Consider the following 21,024-nt stretch of genomic DNA (forward strand, 5'->3'; position numbering starts at 1 on the left):
TTTTTTTTTTTTTTTTTCCCTCTCATTGAGTTTATTGGTACATTTTAGGTACACAGTACAATTACATTTATTATCAGGATCTTGTACCTTTACATGACAGGTCTTGGTTCTCAGTTTTTCCCCTTGTCCCTGCCCTCCCTTCACCCCCTCTTCACCTTCCCATTTACAAACACTTTATTTCCATTTTTTCATTTTCTCATATCTTTTTTCTTTTCCCTTATTCCCTTTCTCTTACCCTTCCCACTTTCCCTACACCTTTAGACCTTTTCTTCCTATTTCACATTGGCAGCTTCTGGTTCTTAAAGAACTTTAGGAAAATGTTTATTTCAACTTATGAGCAAGTTTCAGTGAGTAGTAGCTGACCACTATAAAGCCCAGAGTCAAATCAGAGCCTGAACTGTGAGTCTTTTCCTACAGTAATCTATCAAGAGTGTTTTATGGGGCTTTGACCCACTGGGGTGACTCATACTTGGCACCTCATAATTTGAGATATACAGCCTTGTGTTTTGTAAACATGCATGCATGCAATAATGACTTCTTATTTAGCTAGAACGAAGAGGAATTTAGTCCAAGGAAAAGTCTCTCTGTGTGACAACGACCCTGCTATCTAAAGGGCTCAAGGGGGAAGGGTGGGCTGTAGTGGCTTAGCGTGCAACACGGTGCTTTATTCAGATTCCAGTCCAGCATAGACTCAGTTGGATAAAAGTCAAAGTAAAATGAAGAATAGTCACTGCCCAATTCCACAGAGCATTGATCAACCCTCATTCTCAGGCCAGGAAGCTTCTGAGCTGCTGTTTCGGGAGCATGTGGCCCACAGGAGCCCTAGTGAAAATGAAAGTCTCATTTGTCCAAAATCTCAAGGAGCAGGAGAATAGGAAGGGATGAATGGTGGGCTCTGGGGGCCAGGGGCCACCTCCTCTCTCCATGAAGAGTGGTCTGATTCCTTTCTAGCCACTCCTAAGAGAGCCAGATGAGATGGTTTCCTGAAGATCTCTCAGGGCTTGGCCCTTCCTTGAGCAGCCTGCACACATGCAGGGGACAATGCAAAGGAGAGCTAAAGAAAGACAGAGCCACGTGGAGGAGAGAAGGCAGCACAGCAGCTACAAGTCCCAGCCTGATTCTTCCCAGGACCGGGGCTGGCATGTAGATTCCTTGCCTTCTGTCCCTGTGGGGTGGGCTGGCTACCAACACAGAGATCTCACAGTAGATGCTGACAACACAGACTGAGATGGAGTCAGGGGAAGGAAGCAAATAGGATCTGGAGAGTAGACAGTGGAGAGGTCCCTAGGAGTCTCCAGGGACCTGTGCCAACCCAGCACTGGCCCCTCCCCTGAACACACTGCTTCCCTGGATAAACAACGTGGCAGAGGACAAGTGTCACAGAGATGACTGCAGTCCACAGACAGCACCCTTGCTCCCTCTGCCTAGGTGACACAGATGGAGGGGGGAGGCAAACATACAAGGAAACTCTCTTTACTAGTCTTGAAAGCATAGTCACAGGTCCAAACTTACATGGCAAAACATTAGAAGTTAACTCTTACCAATTTTGAAACATCCAACACACTATTTATTAACTATATTGGTCCAGGTCATACCCACAGTAACGTGCCTCTTCCAACCAGACTCCACCTTCTAACAGCAAATTAAAATAAAGCCCCATAAAACAATCACCTTCCAAAACATTACCTCTGAGCACATGAGGCTTTTAGGGAACTTTGAGATGTAAATCATAACACCCCAGAATATGTTACTGTGAATATGTTACTTGACAGGGTGGAAGGACGTTGCTCCATCTGTACTTAGTTATCTTCAGTATTCCCATGCTAATCGACTCACCTGATGGCAATACCTGATGTGCCAAAGTTGGGGAAATGGTAGCAAGGCCTGGGGGAAGGGCTCAGCTGGGCTTGCATGCCCAGCACAGAGACTTGGCTTCCTACATTGGAGCCCGACATTCTGGGCACACAGGGCAGAACTGTTAGTCACTCCACAGACAAGCAGTTCTGCATAATGGAGGTGATGAAAGTCAGTATTCTGCCTAGATATGGCTAGCACTCAGAATACAGGGACAGAATAGGTTATGAAGAGGAGACACAGTAAGATGAGACACTATGGGAATAGCAGTGTTTGGCTGCAGACTGTTGGAAAAGAACCAGGAATTTCAAGTGGCCATCAAGTTGGTCCCAGGGATGAGTCAGGAAATCTCAGGAGAAAGAAAAAAGAAAACACATCCCCGTGCATTACATTTTGACCCCGTTCTGTTGGTAGCCCCAGATTCCCTTTCAGAGACAGAATAATTCAGAGTTCATGCAAATGTGGCAGGGTTTCAACACCTCGTGGCCGTCAGCTATGTGTGGGCTCATCAGGACCCAGGGACCTGGGGCCTGAAATCCTCGCTGACTATCTCTCCCAATCCTGCCAGGAGGGAGCTGAGGCTCTGACAGCTTCCTTCTTCCATCCACTGCAAAGAACACGCTTCATTTTTTTTAAATTTTGCCAGTTCCAGAAAAAATTCCATCCTCGTTGTGGAACACATGGTGCTGTGAATGACAAGGCCTCTCCACATCACAGGAAATTTTCTCCTGAATACTGGGAACCTGTATGGAAACCATGGTCATTTCTTGGCTTATGCCCAAGCAGATTAGTGCAAGTGACTTAAATACCTCTAACAGCTTGAGGTTTTTTTTTTTTCTTTTGTTGAGAAAATGTAATTTTGCTGATTCCTCCACTCTAAAGACACAAATCACAAGGTCATGTATTCTCTCTGTACAGACAGGGCCTTTACATTTCAGAGATGTGGTTGTTTTACAGAAAACAAAAACAAAAAACATGCTCACACCTCAAAGCATCTCTGCTTAACTAGATCTACCCACAAGTGCTGGTCTACTGGGCACTTCTCGGAGTGAGCAGAGTTCAGCTGCTCCGTCCTTATGTCCCTTTGGGATGACACAGCAGTCTGCACCCTCCCCAGTGCCTCCCCCTTTATGATGCCCTTGCCATAACCACCAGTTCATTCTAGCTTCTCCATGGTCCCAGCTTCCCCTTTGTTGATCCTTTGTTAAGCAATGGTTCCAAGAGTCCACAGATCATGGCTCATCCCCAGCTTTATCCCATGTGGTGGCAGAAATGGACATGGTGGTCACTTGTCCACCAGATTTTACTGGGCCACAGGATCAGAGCCAGAAAACTACTGAAGCACTTCTCTGCAACATAAGAGGAGCATGACCACAGTGATACATGCTCACCCATGTTTACAGAGGCACAGTTTGTAATAGCTAAAGCTTGAAAACAGCTCATTTACCCATCAGTTGGAGATTGGATAAAGACGATGTGGTTTTTCTATAAAACGGAGTACTACTCAGCCATGAAGAATGAGAAATTAGAGTCATTCATAGGAAAATGGATGCATATTGAGGAAATACTCCTAAGTGAAATAAATAAGTCACACATGTGTAAGTGCCAAATAGTTTCTCTGGTGTGAAAAACTAAAAGTGTAAATAAGATGTGAAATAAGAAGAAAAGGGCTAAAGGTGCAGGGGAAGTGGGAAGGGTAGGTAGAAGGAAATAAGGGAAAAATATGAGAAAATGAAAAAATGGGAAAAAAGTTTTTGTAAATAGGAAGGGGAGGAGAAGGTGAAGGGAGGGCATGAGTGTGGGGAAAAAATTAGAACCAAGACCTGTCATGTAAAGGTACATGGTCCCAATGATGAATGTAACGGTACTGTAGACCTAAAAAGTACCAATAAACTCAATGAGACAAAAAAAGAGGAGAGTGGGCATGATTTACTGACCTGTGTTCAGTGCTAAAAAGTGCATGCAAGAGACCAGCATCCTTCCAACCCAAAATTACTCTGGGTCCATGAAGGAGACAAAGGACAATGAGCCCATCCATGCAGAATCGAACATCTCCATTATTTCACATGTGTCTGGACTTCCCAAGTCCAGCGTTCTCTTCTTCTTTTCCAACAATACGCTAATAGCATCATGCACCATGGCTTGCCAGGAGGAGCTTCATGGGGCTGGCTATTGAAAAACATTGAGAAAATGAATTAGAAACTTCAGTACAGAATGAGAAAGGAATTAGTTGACCTTTGAGCCACTCCTTCCTCGAGTTCTCTTCAAATACAAACTCAGACTCAGAATGGGAAAAGATCTTATGATAGCTGAGCCCAAGAAAACTGATTTCAGAGGCATTGGTAACTTGCTTGGTGAGACCTACTACTGGCAAAGGCTGGAGCCACACAGCCAGATGCCATGATTAGATCTAAAACCCCACGAGGTCACGCTTGTCCAGAGGTGGGGCTTGTGGAAGGTGACTGGATCACCGGGGCTCTGCACTCATCAGTAAGTGTGCTGTTCAAAGTGGGGCCCCTGGTGGAAGTGGGTCCCTGGGCGTGTGACCTAGAAGGTGTGTCTTGTCCCTGACTCCTCCCTTGTCCCTCTGCTTCTTGACGGCCATGACGTGAGCAGCTCTCTCCACTGAGGCCCCTACCAGAATGCTCCTACCTTGGACCCAGCTGAGCACAGACTGAAACCTCTGAAATCATGAGCCGAACTAAACCAGCCCTCCTTTAAGATGTATATGTCAAGTATTTCTTCCGCGGGACAAAAGCTGATTCATACACAAGATATCACATTTGCTTTAGTCTCCTGGGAGCATATTTCTCATTTCTTTCTTCCTTCAGGAAAATGCAGCACGACACCATCTTTCCGAGAGATAGTCTGGAAGGAAGCTGCTTCTTTATATCTGAAACGGGAGCAATCCTAGTCTCAGACAGTGAGGAAATGTGTGTGTCCCTCCAGAATACATCCACAGGAGCACCTTTGGGTCGCCTTTTGGTTGCCACCACACCCTAGTTCAGAATACCAAGAGGGATAGAAATGTATCTAATACAATCCAGGTGTACCATGGATTGTTAGAAGTAGAAAGCATTTTGGTACTAGACCCACCTAAAGAGGGACATCTTCGGATCAGCTTACCAGCACATCCTCTCTTAATGCTCCACGAGGCCATGACTGCGGCCTGCACAGCAACCGTGTGTGCGAGTCTGCATTCACATGCACGTCCATCTGCGTTTGTGTGTTCGTTACCAGCCTCCTTCGTAAGTCAGAAAGTTGCTTCAAAAAACAGACCTCCTCCAGCACCAAGCTGATGGCTCAAGCTCATTTGAAGCGTGAATGCCTGAAGCCAGGGCAGTTTCCATGCTCTGAACCCCCAACCTCCCCATCCCAGCTGCAGCCAGGGGCCCACTCCAAGCCCCGTCCAGAGCTGTCCTCGGCTCAGAACAGGCTCAGGGGACGTTTGCAAGCCATGAAAGCCACCCATGCAATTTCTGGATTATCAGAGCCTGAACCCTTCCCTGGGCTGCGCAATCATTTAGGCTGCAAAACGTCCCTTCACCCGAAAAGTTCACGGTCACTTTGTTTGCTTGGTGTTCCTGAGAGGAGGTCAATCTGCAAACTGCAAACGCGGAGCTCCTTGGCCTTCTGAAGCGGAGAGGGAATGCACGCACATGCTCCTGTGGGCCAAGGGGTAGCACAGAGAGATGTCCAAACACAAGCGAGATAAAATTAGTCTGAGGAATTTTATCTAAACTTCTCCCAAGCAAGTTTACAAATGTAGTGAAAATTATAGTGCAGGAGCATTCGAATAGGATGAGAAATAATCGGGGCCATAAGGAACGTCAATAACTAGAATTTTTCAGTAATAAAATGAACCTCGATATCTAGGACTCTCCGGAGGCCAAGTTTGAAATCTCTGCTTCCTTCCTTTGAGTCAGTTTTCCTCAAGACCAATTAAAGTGTCGTCTGGCAGCTTCTGTGCTGTGCAGGAAATTCCCCTCCACAGCCTCCCTTTCTGGAGCACAGTCCTGGTTTATACCTCTATTTACAAAACACAGAGATGTGTTTGGAAGGGCAAGGGACCTTCTTACCAGATATCCCTTAGACTCTACCCATCAGACACACCAGGGTGCAGTGAGGCTTAAGCTAGAGATAAGCATCTTGTCTTTTGTTGCTTTGTTTTTAAGGAAAAAAGAACTGAAAAGAGGCTTTAATCGGGAAGGTATAAGGAACATGATTTTCGTGTTTTATTTCTAATTCTCTTTCTCATCCACAGTAAGGACATTTTGCTTCCAGGACTATTTCTGATGTCTCATCCACTCTGAATGGAACTGAGACCCTAGGGGTGAGAGGAGGAGAATGCAGTACGCAAACATGCAGGATGGGAGGACCACACAGGGGCCTTCTCGCTAAAGTTGTCCTGTCCATTTACACCCCTGGCTGAGGTCCCACTGTGCCATGCTGGGCTGGCTCCCCCAGTCAAATCCACAGAGCTTATGGTCACATCACAGTGTCCCTGCTGTGCCCACAATGGCTCATCAGTAGAGTGATTCTTCATTTTTTAATTAGCTAATCATATTTTTCTCTTCATTGAAGTAGTGCTTGTGTATTTTGTCCATTTTTCTATTGAGTGATTTGTCTTCTCATTTATTTGCTTTGTTAGTAGACAGATAGATAAATGATAGATAACAGAGAGATAGATTCTGACTTTATTTCAACTACGTGTGTTACAAACATCTTCCCATTTTTAGCTCTTTACACAAAATTTTCTAAGATAGTCTGCTGATAACCAGCTGGACTTAATCTCCATTTCATGGATCATATCAACCACATCTTTTGCGATGAGTATTTTTTTGTGTGTGTGTCTTGCTTAAGAAATCCTTCCTGACCCCAAGGTCAAAATGATTCTCATCAACATTGCTTCTATGTGTGTTTAAAGCTTTGCTCCTGACATTTAAATTTTGAATCCATCTGGAATTAATTTCCCTATAGTGAGAGATAGAAATCTAATTAATTCCATGTGGTGATGCATTTCTCAGCGCTGTGTATTATATAGTTTCTCCTTTGGACAAGGACCTCCCCTAACACTGTGGCCATTTATCACATTTCATATAGTTTCTCATCTGTTTCTGGATCCAATACTGTTTTATTCATTCATTTGCTATCTTTTCTGGAAAATCAATCAAAATACTAATCGTCATACTGCCATGATCAGATCCATCTGGGAGGTGCCTGTCTTGATTTCCTCATAAATTAGAAAACAGAAGAATGAGAACCCAGAGAATGTGCACCATCTGCCTGTCTCCCCATCATCGTCTGGTATATAACATGCCCTCATTAACACACGTCCTTCTTACTTCTTCCATCTAAAAATGGAGGTTCCTCTCTCCTTGAACACAGAGTTCATGTAGCTATTTAAAAGTTGGGGTGTGTATTAGAAGTGACAGGTGTGGCCCCAGAGACCGCGTCAGTGAAGGCCTATTGGATTTGCCTGATTCCCCTCTTGGGCCTGAGCCTTGAGCCAGTATGTAAGATTCTCACTGCCCCCGGACTGTCAAGACAAAGATGACAAAGACCAGGATCACGCAGGTAGAAGTCAGGAGGAACACTGCATTCAGACGAGGATCAAGTTACAGATAGGTGTTCTCGCCTACGCATTTTAATGACACCAGGTAATTAAAGCTTCCAATATTTTGATTCACAGGAAGCTGAAGCTCTGGGCACCGGTCATACTGGGTTATGTCCAATTTCCTTCCCCGCAGGCTCTGTGAGACTAATGGGAAGGTCAGTGCTTGGCACCGCCAAGTCTCAAGTTATCATGCTGCACCATGTGAATAGAAGGCAGCTGAGTGGCACTGAAGGGAGAGCAGGTGTAGGCAGAAGCTGGTGCCCCAGGGACTCTGGGACACAGGAGTGTGGTCCCCTGGTTAAACACTTTCCCTGCCTAACCATGCCTGTCATCTCAGTTCATAGACCTCAGTCTCCCCTCTGCAAAATCACTGTATCCCACTGAAAAACTCAATAGTTTCCTTCTTAGCTCCATTATCTCTCATCGTGAATGAATTCAGTCTGATAATCCTATCATTTAAAGACAAAGTAGATGGACAACCTCAACTCAGAACTGCCATTTCCAGGATGGGTCAGAAGGTTAGGTGCTAATGGTGACTGTTGATGTATTTCATCGACTGAACGTGTGAAGTTTACAAATAAAATTTTTGGTAAAGATGATTCATCATTTATAACACATTTGGAAGGATTGAACACTGGGTATACACTTGCTAGGTGGAATTTAAAAAGAAAACAAAGAGGTCACGTGCACCAAAATTCATATTGATACAGATGTTGTACAGTAAAAGACTGATAATGCTCATAATAATCAATAAGTTCAGCTCTGAGAAGTCTAGAAGCAAAGGCAAACATTATGGGTGGTTAAATTCACTGCCTAATGAAATGTAGCCAGTGAGCTGCTTAGTGGTGATCACAGATGCCCTGGTAATGGCAACTAGGAAAGCTGTAAGAGAACAAAGCAACAAGACTTGTGAAATCTAAATGTAAGCCCTTATCAATACCGACCACAACTCATCCACTAGACATCCCAGAATGGCCATTTTGCAGGAGAAAAATTGAAAAGACTAATTACAGGAACTTAAAATCATATACCTCTCTTGAGGGCTGCACCCAGTATTCAACTTTTTGTTTGTTTTTTTGTTTGTTTGCTTGTTTTTGTATCAGTGATTGAACTTGGGTCCTTGTGCTTGTGAGGCAGGTGGTGAAACCACTGAGCTAAATCCCTGGATGCTGCATTCAGTATTCAAACATAGACTCAGGATCTAAAAGCTCATTCTCAGAAATAGGGGGGGGGGAATTAAGTTAGCCATCCAGGATGTTTATTGATCAAATAAATGATAGGAACTCCACAGAGTAGTCAGAGAAAATAATCAGTAAGTCAAGAAAGCCCTCATAACCAAAGAACATGTTCACAGGGCTCTAAGAGAGCCCAGTACAAGGTACATCACCAGTGGGTCTCAGGATATCAAGGACAGAAATGACCTGACATTAGAATCAGACCACATACTGACTGGAGTCAGAATGGCTGTGGTCTTCTCTGCAGCAGCAAGTGAAAGTTAGAAGGCAAGAAAACACTCCTGGGAAATGTAAAGGAAAATTCTTATCCCCACCTTCACCCAGGCAAACTATAAGCCAAGTGCGGTCACCATCCCTTTGCAGCAAGGCTGTTTCCTGAGAAATGCCACCAGGCAGTTCTGTCATTGACTGAACAAACCTTGTAGTGTGAGCTCAGGTGAACCTGCATGGTGTAGGTCAGCTAGGCCATGTGGCCTCTTGGGCAATGAAGAGGCACAAGTTGCTGCCTTTGTCCTGAGCCTACCGCACGCTATGGTTGGACAAGTATCCCCAGAGCCTGTGTGTTATATATTGGTCCCCTGCCCAGGTACTTTTGGAGGTGGAGCTGTAAAGACCTTAAAGGGCCCTGTGAGAGGTCTTAGTTCATTGGAGTGCCACTGAGGGGATATTGGGGCCCTGGCCTCTTCGCTTCCTTCTGCTTCCCAGCCCCTCTATGTGTCTCTGATGTGCGTCACCACCACAGGCTGGAAGCAACAGGGCTGATCAATTTTGGTCTGAAACCTGCAAAATCATGAGCCAAAATAAAGCTTTCCTGTTTTTTAAAATACATACATACATACATACATACATACATACATATACATAAAAGTGCCAAAATAAAGCTTTCCTGTTTTTTAAAATACATACATACATACATACATACATACATACATACATACATACATAAAAGCTCATTCTCTCTCCACTCTGTAATTAACTCCAATCTCAGTTTAATCTCAGGATTTTATACTAGGACAATCAGTGGCCAATGGCACAACTGTAAGAGCAATTGTACAACAATGTAGGGATGGGACTTTCCAGGAGGCTGAGGTTACAGATACAAAAAGCACCCGCAGCTGGGATGCAAGGGTGTTGCGTATATCAGGGGAAGAAGGGAGGCTAAGCAGATGAAATTCAAGTCATAAAAACGTGTCTTTGAACACATGTAAGAATGGAGGCAGTTGACCTGCCTCCTCCTCTGACTTTCTCATCCACATCTATGATAAAAACTGGAAAGCAAACAGCTCAAAATTGGTCTTTCCTGAAGGAATAAACACCATTAAATAAATTTATTGTGAGGCATTGCAACAGGCCGCAACCTGCAAGAGCAGTCACAGAAGTGCTGTGTGGTCCAGCAATTTTGCTAAATGTCTTCATTGGAAAAGAGCCGCTACCTTCCAGTTGGATCTCATAGGATATTGTTAATGTGTGCAAGTTGGAGCCATAGTAAACAGTGCGGTTACAGTGTCTGCCTACCACTCCTGTGGGTGCCCATGCCTCCTACTCTGCCTGGCTCCAAGGAAAGCAGAGCCACCCCGATCTCCTTTGTCCCCATTCCCATCGTGGAGCCATCATGACCCTGCTCCCACCAGAGCTGGGCCTGGTTCCCCACAGGAAGTCCTGGACACAGAAGGTTTGTCTTAGCTTCAAATGTTTACGGGGATCTCTCTGGTACACTTCATCCCAATTCTTTTCATCTTTTTAATTTATGTGACTTTAGTAAATGCTCATAGTGACACAGCCCTCTTGTAATTTAAAATCAACCACAATCTATACCCCCAGACAGCTTCCTAGTTCTTAGAGATCAGAAATAAAAATGCTGAGAGAGTTTGAAATGGCTTTGACCCAAACTTGGAATAGGGTTTCTTCTCCTTATTTGAATATCATTTTCAGTGTATCAGTAAATAATATATATATTCCTCTGTTATAAACACTCAAATGGGTTTTGTAGGAATCATAAATAAACCACTAGGCTCTGTCCCATATCTGTATATTTTTATAGCTCCTTCCCTTGCCTAGAATATTTTTCACTCTTCTTGGCCTCCAAAATCAGCTTTGGATAGCCCAAATTTACGTAAATCCCTAATTTCTATAGACAAAATGATTGTCTTCTTACTTTCTTGTTAATGGGACATAATACCTGACATCCACAAATTTGTGGAGCAGTTTACTCTGGCTTACAGTCTGTAGAGATTTTAGTCCATAGTCAGCTGGATCCAAGACAGAGTGGCCCATGAGAGAGGGGAAACATTCCATGGCCTAAAAGGCAGAAAGCACTGAGCCATCAAAGGAGGAGTCTATACTATACATATACCCTTCCTCCTACACCCTCAGTGACCCACCTCTTCCTACAGGCTTCACCTCCCAAAATCACATGCAGCTGTAAATCCATCAGTACGGTAATCCAGTATCACACACCCATGATCCAGTCACCTCTGTAAAGCTCCATTTTGAGGCCTTGGGGATACATCTAGATGTAAACCAAACAGAGTGTGTCAAGCTTTTAAGACAGCTGTAGTCTTATAATAATCTGTACCTTTCATTTAGTCAACAATAGTTATTCAAAAAGAAGCCAGAATCACTCTCCTGCCATGTGCCAGGCAGTGCTCAGAGCTCAGGAGAGACTAGGTAGGAAAATAGAGCAGCTCCTTAATGCGATGGGGGCGTGCATTGGCGGGAGGCCAATCAACGAACTGCAGACCCCTTCTGACATCATCCCACTTATGTACCTGAGGATGGCGAACCAAGGCAAGGCTGTAGACTCAGCAACCTAAATGTGAAGCAGAAACCCTCAGGATACAGGGCCCCAGGGAGAGGGGTGAACAAGTGCATGTTTCTCAGGTGACCTCATGGAAAAGCAAGATGGGGAGAAAGAAGGAGAGAAAGGAAGAGCTTGGAGAGCAAACCTGGCATCGACCACTGAGGAACCTGGGCAGAATTCCCTTTAAACAGTGTCAAGCAGGGCCGACATGATTTTAGGCATATTTGAGGAGCATTTGTCTGGCCACTGCGCAGCTGCATCATTTAGCAGGCAGCCCCCACCAGCTTAAGCTGCTGTCTTGAATTTTGTTATTATTTATTTGTTTGTTTGTTCATTTACTTACTTATTTGTTTATTTTTATACAATTCCCTCTTCCTGTTCAGGAAATAAAACAATGGGGTGATGCAGGGTTTGAAAGGTTAAGCAGAAAACCTTGAAAAAGCTGAGAAGAGTTAGAAGGGATTTGGGGCAGACAAGCAAGATAAAGGTTGTACTGTCATTGAGAAATGGAGAGGATGGAGGACCCATGAGTTCTCCCTCTTCATTTAATCCCTGATAGAGTCCTTGGGGATGCATTCTGACTTCTACAAAGCAATATCTCCGATTTAGTGAAATGATCACTCCCCACCTCATCCATAGAAGATGAATTCTCTTTAGAGGAATCTACTAGCTGGAAGGTTCTATGATTTTTAAATATGTAAAACAAACACTCAAAAATGCTCTTTAATCTGAAAGACAGAAAGATAGATAGTAATAAATACATAACATAGCCAGAACTATAGGCTGCCCAGATATTGAAGTCAGGTGACCAAAAAGTTTTAGTATAGTAAAATCTTGGTTTGAAGGCATAATTTGTTCCAGAGACATACTTGTATATCAAAGTGAATTTCCTCATAAGAAATAATGGAAATGCAGATGTTTCATTCCACAACCCAAAAATAGTCACATAAAAGTGATCACAATATTGTAACATAATACAAAATAATAAAGAAAATATAAAATATAAATAAAAATAAACAAACTTACCTGTACTTACTTTTGAAAACCTTTGTGGCTGGTGTGAGGGAGACAAGAGGGAGGAGGGCTACTGTGTAGACTTTCACTGTCACTAATGGGATCACTGCTGCCTATCAGCTCAGTGGAGCCTTTCTCTTTTCATGTACCTTTTGCAAGAAACCTATGCAAGGGCACTTGCTTTTGCCTACTTTTGAAGATTTCATGGAAATGCAACATTACATTGTCATTAAACAGATTAATGCACACACTGCTACATCCTTCTTTGAGTGGTATTTCCTACAAAATTTTGCACTGTTTTCCACCTTTTAGATTTCTCCCTAATCTCCTTCGAGGTGGAAGATTCTACTGCCTTTTTCTTCTCCTCCTCTCCGGATGAGCTCTCCTCCATAACCTCTTGCTAGTGAGAGATGATCACCCATAATCACACAGCAAGAGAGGGAGGGAGAGAGAGAGAGACAGACAGAGAGAACATTGGCTCAGTTGTGATCATGTGATGTTGGGTATCACGTACTACTCGTATTGGAAGAAATTGCTCATTTACCAAGTTAAACTATATTGGAAATGCTTGTTCATTTTACAGAACACTTGCAGAACAAGTTACTCGCAATCCAAGATTTTACTACACTTGTACTGAATGTTTCCAAGAAGAAAGATAAAGTTAATGGTGGAAAAATCAAACAAGAAGTGTAATCTATCAAAATCACCAAATGATAATTCTAGGAAACAAAAAAAGAGGGAAAATATGAAGTTTCAAACAAGGAACTTGTAAGTATGATTAAGCATAGCAGCAGAAGCAAGAAACAAAAGCAGGGTTGCTTCTGATTTGAAAACAATAGGAAAGCATCTGTGTCCAGTAGGGAAACATCCTATCTGAAGCATGGAGAGAAAAAAATATATAAATATAGAAAAAGCACTAAAGAAATTTCAGACTGACTAGGAAGATCTGACCCAGTGTGGGAAACCACACTGTCATGGAATGGGCCCCAGTGACACCAAGCACAGGATGCACTCTTTTATGTGACCATGGTCCTTTATGTGGCTGGACAGAGTGGCTCCTTCTAATGAGGAGAATACAGCAAAATAAATGGTATTTCTCAGATAAAACAATTGCAGCACAGAGATCTTATGTAGCTGATCCAAGGTCATTCACCCATTAGTGACAGAGACTAAATTCAAGCCATTCAGCCTAACAGTCCATTTTCATAACAACTCTACTGTGATGTCTCTTCTGACTAAAAGCTTTCCTAAACTGGGTGCAGAAGAGAGCGCTATTAATTTGATAAATGTCTTCAATTAGCACTTCAGCACATTAAAATTCACTGGGTCTTACAATCAGTGATTATTGGTCTTGTGGCTGTTACTATAACAACTGTCTGAGGCTGGCTGATTTATAAACAAAAGGAGTACTTTTAGCTTACAATTCTGGAGAACCAAGTGCTAGCTTCTGGGGAGGCTTTGTGGCTGTTCAACTCAGAGAAGAAAGGAAAGAAGCAAGTAGGTCCATGCAGAAGACAGACACGTATGTAAGAGAGGAAGCAAGAAGAGAGGCTGAACTGCTTTATAACAGCCCATCCTTAAGCTGACTAACCCAGTCCCACGAGACCTAATTCAGCCCCAGAGAACTACTTCAGTCTCTTGAGAAAGTCAGTGTACTCATTAGGCTGGTGCCCAATGACCTACTCACCTCCCACTCGGCTCCACCTCTGAGGGTCATAGGTCCCACAACTTTTCAGTGCCATTGCACTGGAGACAACGCTTCCAGCCCATGCACCTTCAGGGAACAAACTATGTCCAATAAAGTAGGAATTACCATTAAACCAGAATTATCATAGCTGACTTTTATCATTGTGCTCAGTTCCTGACAGTGGCAGAAAAATAAATAAAACAGCTTAAAAATGGAAACTGATCATATTTCAAAATGAAATTAGCTGGGTGTTGTGTCACACACCTATAATCCTGGCCCTTGGGAGGCTGAGACAGGAGGATCACCACAAGTTCAAGGCCAGGCTGAGCTACAGAGTGAGTTCAAAGCCAATCTGAACTGTGTAGCAAGGCCCTGTCTTAATGAACCATGTCTAAAAGATCTAATGAAGAGTGTCTCATCAATAGAAGAATTATTTCAATAAAGACATAAATTATTAAAATTTCTATATTTTACACACAATAAAGAGAAACTACACAAAGGAAAAATATACATCTGAAATTAAGTATAACTTAAGTGAAAATTTCAGAGTACTTAAACCTGAGCTACTTGGGAAGCTCAGGTAAGATTGCAGTTCAAGCTTGGGCAGCTTAGTGAAGCCCCTTCTCAGAATAAATTAATAAGGGCTGGAATGCAGCTCTGTGATAGAGCACTTGCCTAGCATATGCAAGGTGCTTAGTTTCTCAAAAAGTTAAGCACAGAACAACAATATGGCCTGGCATTTGTACTCCTAAGAAAACTGAAAACATGTTCAAACAAAAACATGCACAGGAGTGTTTACAGCAGCATTATTTAAAACCAGACAAAAAGTAAAAACAATGGTCATGTTCATTAACCAATGAATGAATAAATAAACTACAGTATCATCAGATGATGGAGTATTATTTGACTATAAAAGGGAATAAAGTATTGATACATGCTACATCATAAATTAATCTTGGAATGTCTACAACAAATAAAGGATGCTAGGCACTAAATAGCAATAATGTGTAAATTTGTACTTGCATGAAATATTCCAAGTAGGCAAATCCACAAACAGGGAAATCAGATTAGTGCTTTCCATGGATTGTGAGAGAAGGAAATGGGAAGTAATTACTAAATGAGTATATGCTAGTCAGCTTTCTGTTGCTGTGACAAAATACTTGAGGTAAACAACTAAATGGAAGAAAGCTATGATTTTGCTCATGGTTTTAGAGGTTTCAGTCGATGGTCAGCTGGCTCCATTGCTTTTAACCTTCTGGTGAGACAGAAACATCATGGCAGAAGGGCATGGCAAAGAAAAATTGCTTACCTCATAGCAGCCAGGAAACAGGAGAAGTGGAAGAGAGAGAGAGAGAGAGAGAGGAAGGGGCCAGGGCCCAGATATAGATCCCAAGATCATGCCCTCGCACTCCACTTCCTTCAACTAGGTCCCACCTCCTGTTCTTATCATTTCCCAGTAATGACGTCAAAGTACGAATCCATCATTGGATTAATCCACTTGGTGTCAGAGCCCTCATGATCCAATCAGTTTCTCAAAACCTCACTAGCTGGTCACCACACACATGAGTTTTGGGAGACATTTCAAATCCAAACCATTACAGGGTATAATATTTTGGGGAGGATAATTATAATGTTGAGAATTACGTTGTGTGATGGTTGCAAAATATCATGAATATACCAAAAACATTGAATTGTATGCTTCAGAATACTTACTGATAAAACTTATGCAAATTTTTCCTCTAATTTTAAAAGGTGTGTATTAATTAGAAGAGCCAATTAAATTTTTTAAAGTTTTATTAATAAGATGACTTGACTTAGCAACTGTAAAGATAGCAGCTATGTTAAATTTTCAAATGATTTAAGCCAAATTTAAACATGATAAAGATGAGGTAGAGATAGACAGATATGTCAATAAACAGAAATAGTCTCAGGAAAGAAGGGGTCCTTGGTATATGTTATGGCTTGTGTCTAGATGTCCCCCCAAAGCCTCATGCAGTCATAGGTGAAGTTTTTCAGAAGTGTGTGTGACACTGGAAGTGATTCTGGTTCAATACTAGGATCACAGGCACTAGGATTAAGGTTGTGAGGGCTACCTGCTCTAAGTAGCCTGGGTAAGATATAAGGGTCAGAAAGAGCTGTGGTTGTCCCTTGTTGCTTTCTGCCTGCCATGGACTGTTTCTCCTCTACAATGCCTGTCTACCATGACACCTGCCTAGGAGCTAGCCAATTATGGACTGAAACCTCTAAAAATTGTGAGCTAAATAAATCTTTCCTCTCTTAACTTGTAGGTGTTGGGAATTTCATCTGAGCAATGAGAAAAATAACTAAGACAATACACAACAGCCAAGTCATTACCAACCACAAAAATAGAGGAATTCATTTATTAAATGATGCTGTGACAATTGACTTTCTGCAGTGAAAACAATAAAATTATAACAATGGTGCTGTACTTCAACATAAGTTCCAAATGTGTCAAAACACTAAATTAAAAAAGGAAAATCTTTTAAACATTGAGATGAATATAAAGTATATCTTTATAAGTTAAAGTAAGGTGAGATTTCTTAAAGGAAACCCCAAACATAATTATACAACCTGATAAAAAAGTCCCATTCAAACAGCAGAAAAAATTACACCATGAAAATAGAGGCATCAATTTGTAAACTTACAAAAAAACATCCCAACCTATGTAACAGAAATGTTTTAGTCAAAAAACATACATATATATGCACACATACAATAAGAATTTAATTAGAACCCATGAAATAGATGTATCCTCAGATAAGACAATTGTGAGTGTAAAACAACAAACAAAAACTTACCAAAGACAAAACAAAAATGAGCAATTGACCTGTGGGGAGATTTCAGATTCCTCACTAATTTAGCAAGAAAATATTAAATTACAAGAAGCCTGATTTCTTTGCCATGATACTGACTAATAGTAGAAATTCTTTCAATTTAAAAGAAAAATTTAACAAAGTGATCTAACAAGTGGAAGGAAAGGTATTCAAGCATGAAAATGACTCCTGCCTTCTGAATTGCTTTCATTTTATCATTCTGTCTTATTGAAATTATCCTATCGAAGAATTTATTCATCTGGAAATGCCATGAGATAATCACCATTACTGTACTTCCTTGGCAGGTAAGGTTAACCTTCACCTAGGCTGCTCACGGCATGAGGCAGCTGCAGGGAAGACTCCACACACTTAAGCACCTGGGTGTGTTGCATGAATAATAGAATCCTACCTAGCAGAATATTTTCTATGCAGCAAATACTGCTAGACACTTCCAGGTCAGTGGTTACTCATAACAATCCTTGCCTTTATGGAGCTTGTGAAATGGGGACAATGCCAAGAAGTGAATTTGCAATTCAATACACTATAATACGCGTGAGAGTGAGAGAATAGCAGTTACAGCAGCTTCCTGCAAGCTAAGCCAACATTCCATTCAGTCATAGGTGACTGGTTATGCTGGTGGGATGAAAGGACCTCTCATGAGCCTCTACCCTTGTCTCCCTTCTGTGAGGCAAGTGGACAACCATGACGGTGAGGATGGCCATTACCACAGGGGTGGTCAGGCTCTGGCTGTGGCTATCAGGTAGCCACAAGTCTGGAACTGAACAAATGTGGAAATTCTGCAACCCATGAGAAATTATCATTCCCCTGTCACAAGAGGAAGAAAACCTCATCTCCTGGGAAGTTAAGCTTTATAGAAGACCTCAAAGAAGACATCACAGCCTGCTCAGACAGCTCCTGCTCTCGACTGTCTAACTATTCTGGCAACTAAGAAGGAATCTACTTGATCACTTTAAGCAATTCTGCTCCATGAGTCACTGTAAATGACTGATATTATTCACTTTAAACCTTACTTTATACTTCACAAATTCTTTTTAAGGGGCAAGATGCCAATTTTGTCATAAAGGCACATTTTTGTGGGTATATAATACCAATATTTATTCTTTAGAATATTTCTATTGAATTATTTATTTAATTTTATGAGTTTTTATATTAAACAATGAGTATTTAATAGAAAAAATCCAAAAATAAAGTTTTGAATTTTTATATTTATTGAATGTTTATAAAAAGCATCAAAATTTTCAATATCAATTGTTCTCTGGTGTGAAAAGTTTAAAAAATAACAGCAGAATTATGAACTACAATGAACATATCATTAGAACCCTAAGACAAAAATAATCTTTACTTCAATTATCATACGTAAGGCAGTTATCACACCTGATGTTAGCACGTTCCATACACATGTATTGCTTACACTGACAGCACATGTGTTTTGCTTTCCTGGCCTTTTATAGGTTATAATTGATACCTTTCCGGTCTTTATGTTTTCTCAGGAGATTATTATTATATTGTACAATGTGTAGTTAGCAAGATCATACAACATCAATAAAATAAAATATTAAAATCTTAATATGCATTGTGCATTTAGAATTAATATCAGTGTTTTCACATCAGCTGTGTACTTACTTACAAAACCTAAAAGACAACATCAGAAATAAGTTTTTGTGTTTTTTTTTTGTTACCAGGTATCAAACTTGGGACCTTGCGCTTGCAGGGCAGATGGTGGCACCACTGAGCTAAATCCTTGGCCCCAGAAATAAATTCTAATATGAACTACAGTAAAAATATCAGTAGAACTCTACATCAAAATAATCTCTGCTTCAACATCACACCAAGGCAGTCTTCACACATGACAACTGCATGTTCCATGCACACATCTCACTTGCACTGACATCACATGTGCTTAGCTTTCCTTTCCTGTCACCTCTTTCTTGTCACCTCTCTTGTCTTTCTCTTTTGTCAGATCTTCCTACTATATTGTACAATATGCACTTATCAGGAAAGTAAGATATCAATAAAATAAAATATCAAATATGTAATGAGTGCTTACAATAGACATCAACATTTTCACACCACCTATTTACTTCCTTACAAAACCTAAAAGGTAACATCAGAAATAAAAACATATGCAAACTACAATGTAAATAGAAACAAAGGTCCACCACAAAAATAATCTTTGCTTCAACTGTCACATCCAAGGCAGTTTTCATACATAAAAATGGCATGTTCCATACACAAGTATCACTTACACTGTTGGCACATATGATTTGCTTTTTGCATTTTTTTTTTTGTAGGACACAGTTGACATCTTTTTGGTTGGCCTGTTTTCATAGTAGGTCTTTGCAATGTTGCACCTGCCTAGTCACCTGTCAGCTCATTGGTGTGATCCAAAATTTTCTTGCATAGTTCCCTGGGAAGAAACATCTTGTTCTTCCTCTGCTACAAATGATCTCCTATGAGTTCCTGTCCCAATTCTCTAAGAAAATTTCTCTGTGATATTTTGCACTTTTTTATATAAACTATCTAACTATTTATGTCACACATATTTAAGATTGAGTAAAATACAACCATAAGCCAATGCCTTGTGTTTTGAGTAACATCACAGTTGCTGCATAACTGATCAACAATATCTACTCCCTCTTTGGTTTTGTTTTAAAACCTTACCATCTCAGGCTTCAGTTTTGTCGAGATTTTACTACAGTTAGAAACAAAGGAGCTAAGTCATTCCCTTTTCTTTCCTTTCTTCTACTGTAAATGCCACACCACCATAATATACTGTCTAAAGCTACAGAGACCATGAAATGCCACCAGATGTTCATCAATAGTCATGTATTGAAGTGGTGTGCAAATTGTTTTACCTTTTGAAATAAAATTCTCAAGCAATGAGCAGATAGCAGCCAGATTACCTGTTCATTTTTTTTTCCCTTGGCCATTAGTTTTGTCAACAAACCACAGGAGATTTTTCAGGAAACCAAATCTTCTTGGTGTCATTGTTAATCTACAAACCTCAAGCCTACACCGGTAAGTTTTTTACATCTGTAAGTCTTTCACATTCTTGTAATTACCATGAGAAAGCCCTGCTAAGTACAGCAAATCTATGAATGCTTTCAATTCAGCCAATGAGGTGTCCTAATAAACATATTTTTGTGTATGGCTATTGGTGCATACAGAACATTTCACTTGTATTTCATCATTTGTGCATTTCACAGCATCTTGTGGCATTTTGTCTGTTACAGTTTCCAACATTGAAGGGAAGTGCTGGCATTCTGTCCAATAGGTTTCATGCCAGCTAAGATCTTCACTATATTTTTGGACTTGGTTCTAACACTGGATCATTCCATTTCACACAAATGGTTGCATGACCATTTTGTACCATTTTTACTAGTCAAGTACCTACTAACATTGCTGTTTTCTTCATCAATGAATCAAGGATGTCTTCATTCCCTGAATCTGTTTTGGTTAATTTTTCCTCCAAATCACTGTCACATGGCCAATGTCATCATCCACACACAAGTTACCTGATGATTCACTTTCAACCTCCTTGAAAACTTGTAAATCTGGTTTATCATGTGCCATTGCATTGAATTGGGCTGCTTCTACAGAAAAATCAAAAGAAAACTTTTTTTTAAATCAAATCCTAAATGCACACCTGTTGCTGCTTTGGATCTCCTGTACCTTGCTGTTCATCTGCCAAGTGGAGGAATGCACTGATGGCTTCTTGTTGTCCCCATGTCCAGCTAGTGTGAGCCATAACCATATTCCATTATGATAAAATATGTGTTTACTCACAGGAGAATAATGTGGAAGTATTTTATCCCCATAATGTTCAGGTATAGATATGCAAAATCTGCTAGTAAAAATCCCAGTTTGACACTTTTGCACAGGTGCACAAACCTTGCTGTTTATGGGTAAACACAAGTGCATAAACACAAACACTGCTTCCTGTACACCCAGACACAGCTACT

The sequence above is a fragment of the Fukomys damarensis genome, unplaced genomic scaffold (assembly GCF_012274545.1).
Source record: "Fukomys damarensis isolate Sample0158 unplaced genomic scaffold, DMR_v1.0_HiC HiC_scaffold_17, whole genome shotgun sequence".
Classification (NCBI taxonomy): Eukaryota; Metazoa; Chordata; class Mammalia; order Rodentia; family Bathyergidae; genus Fukomys; species Fukomys damarensis.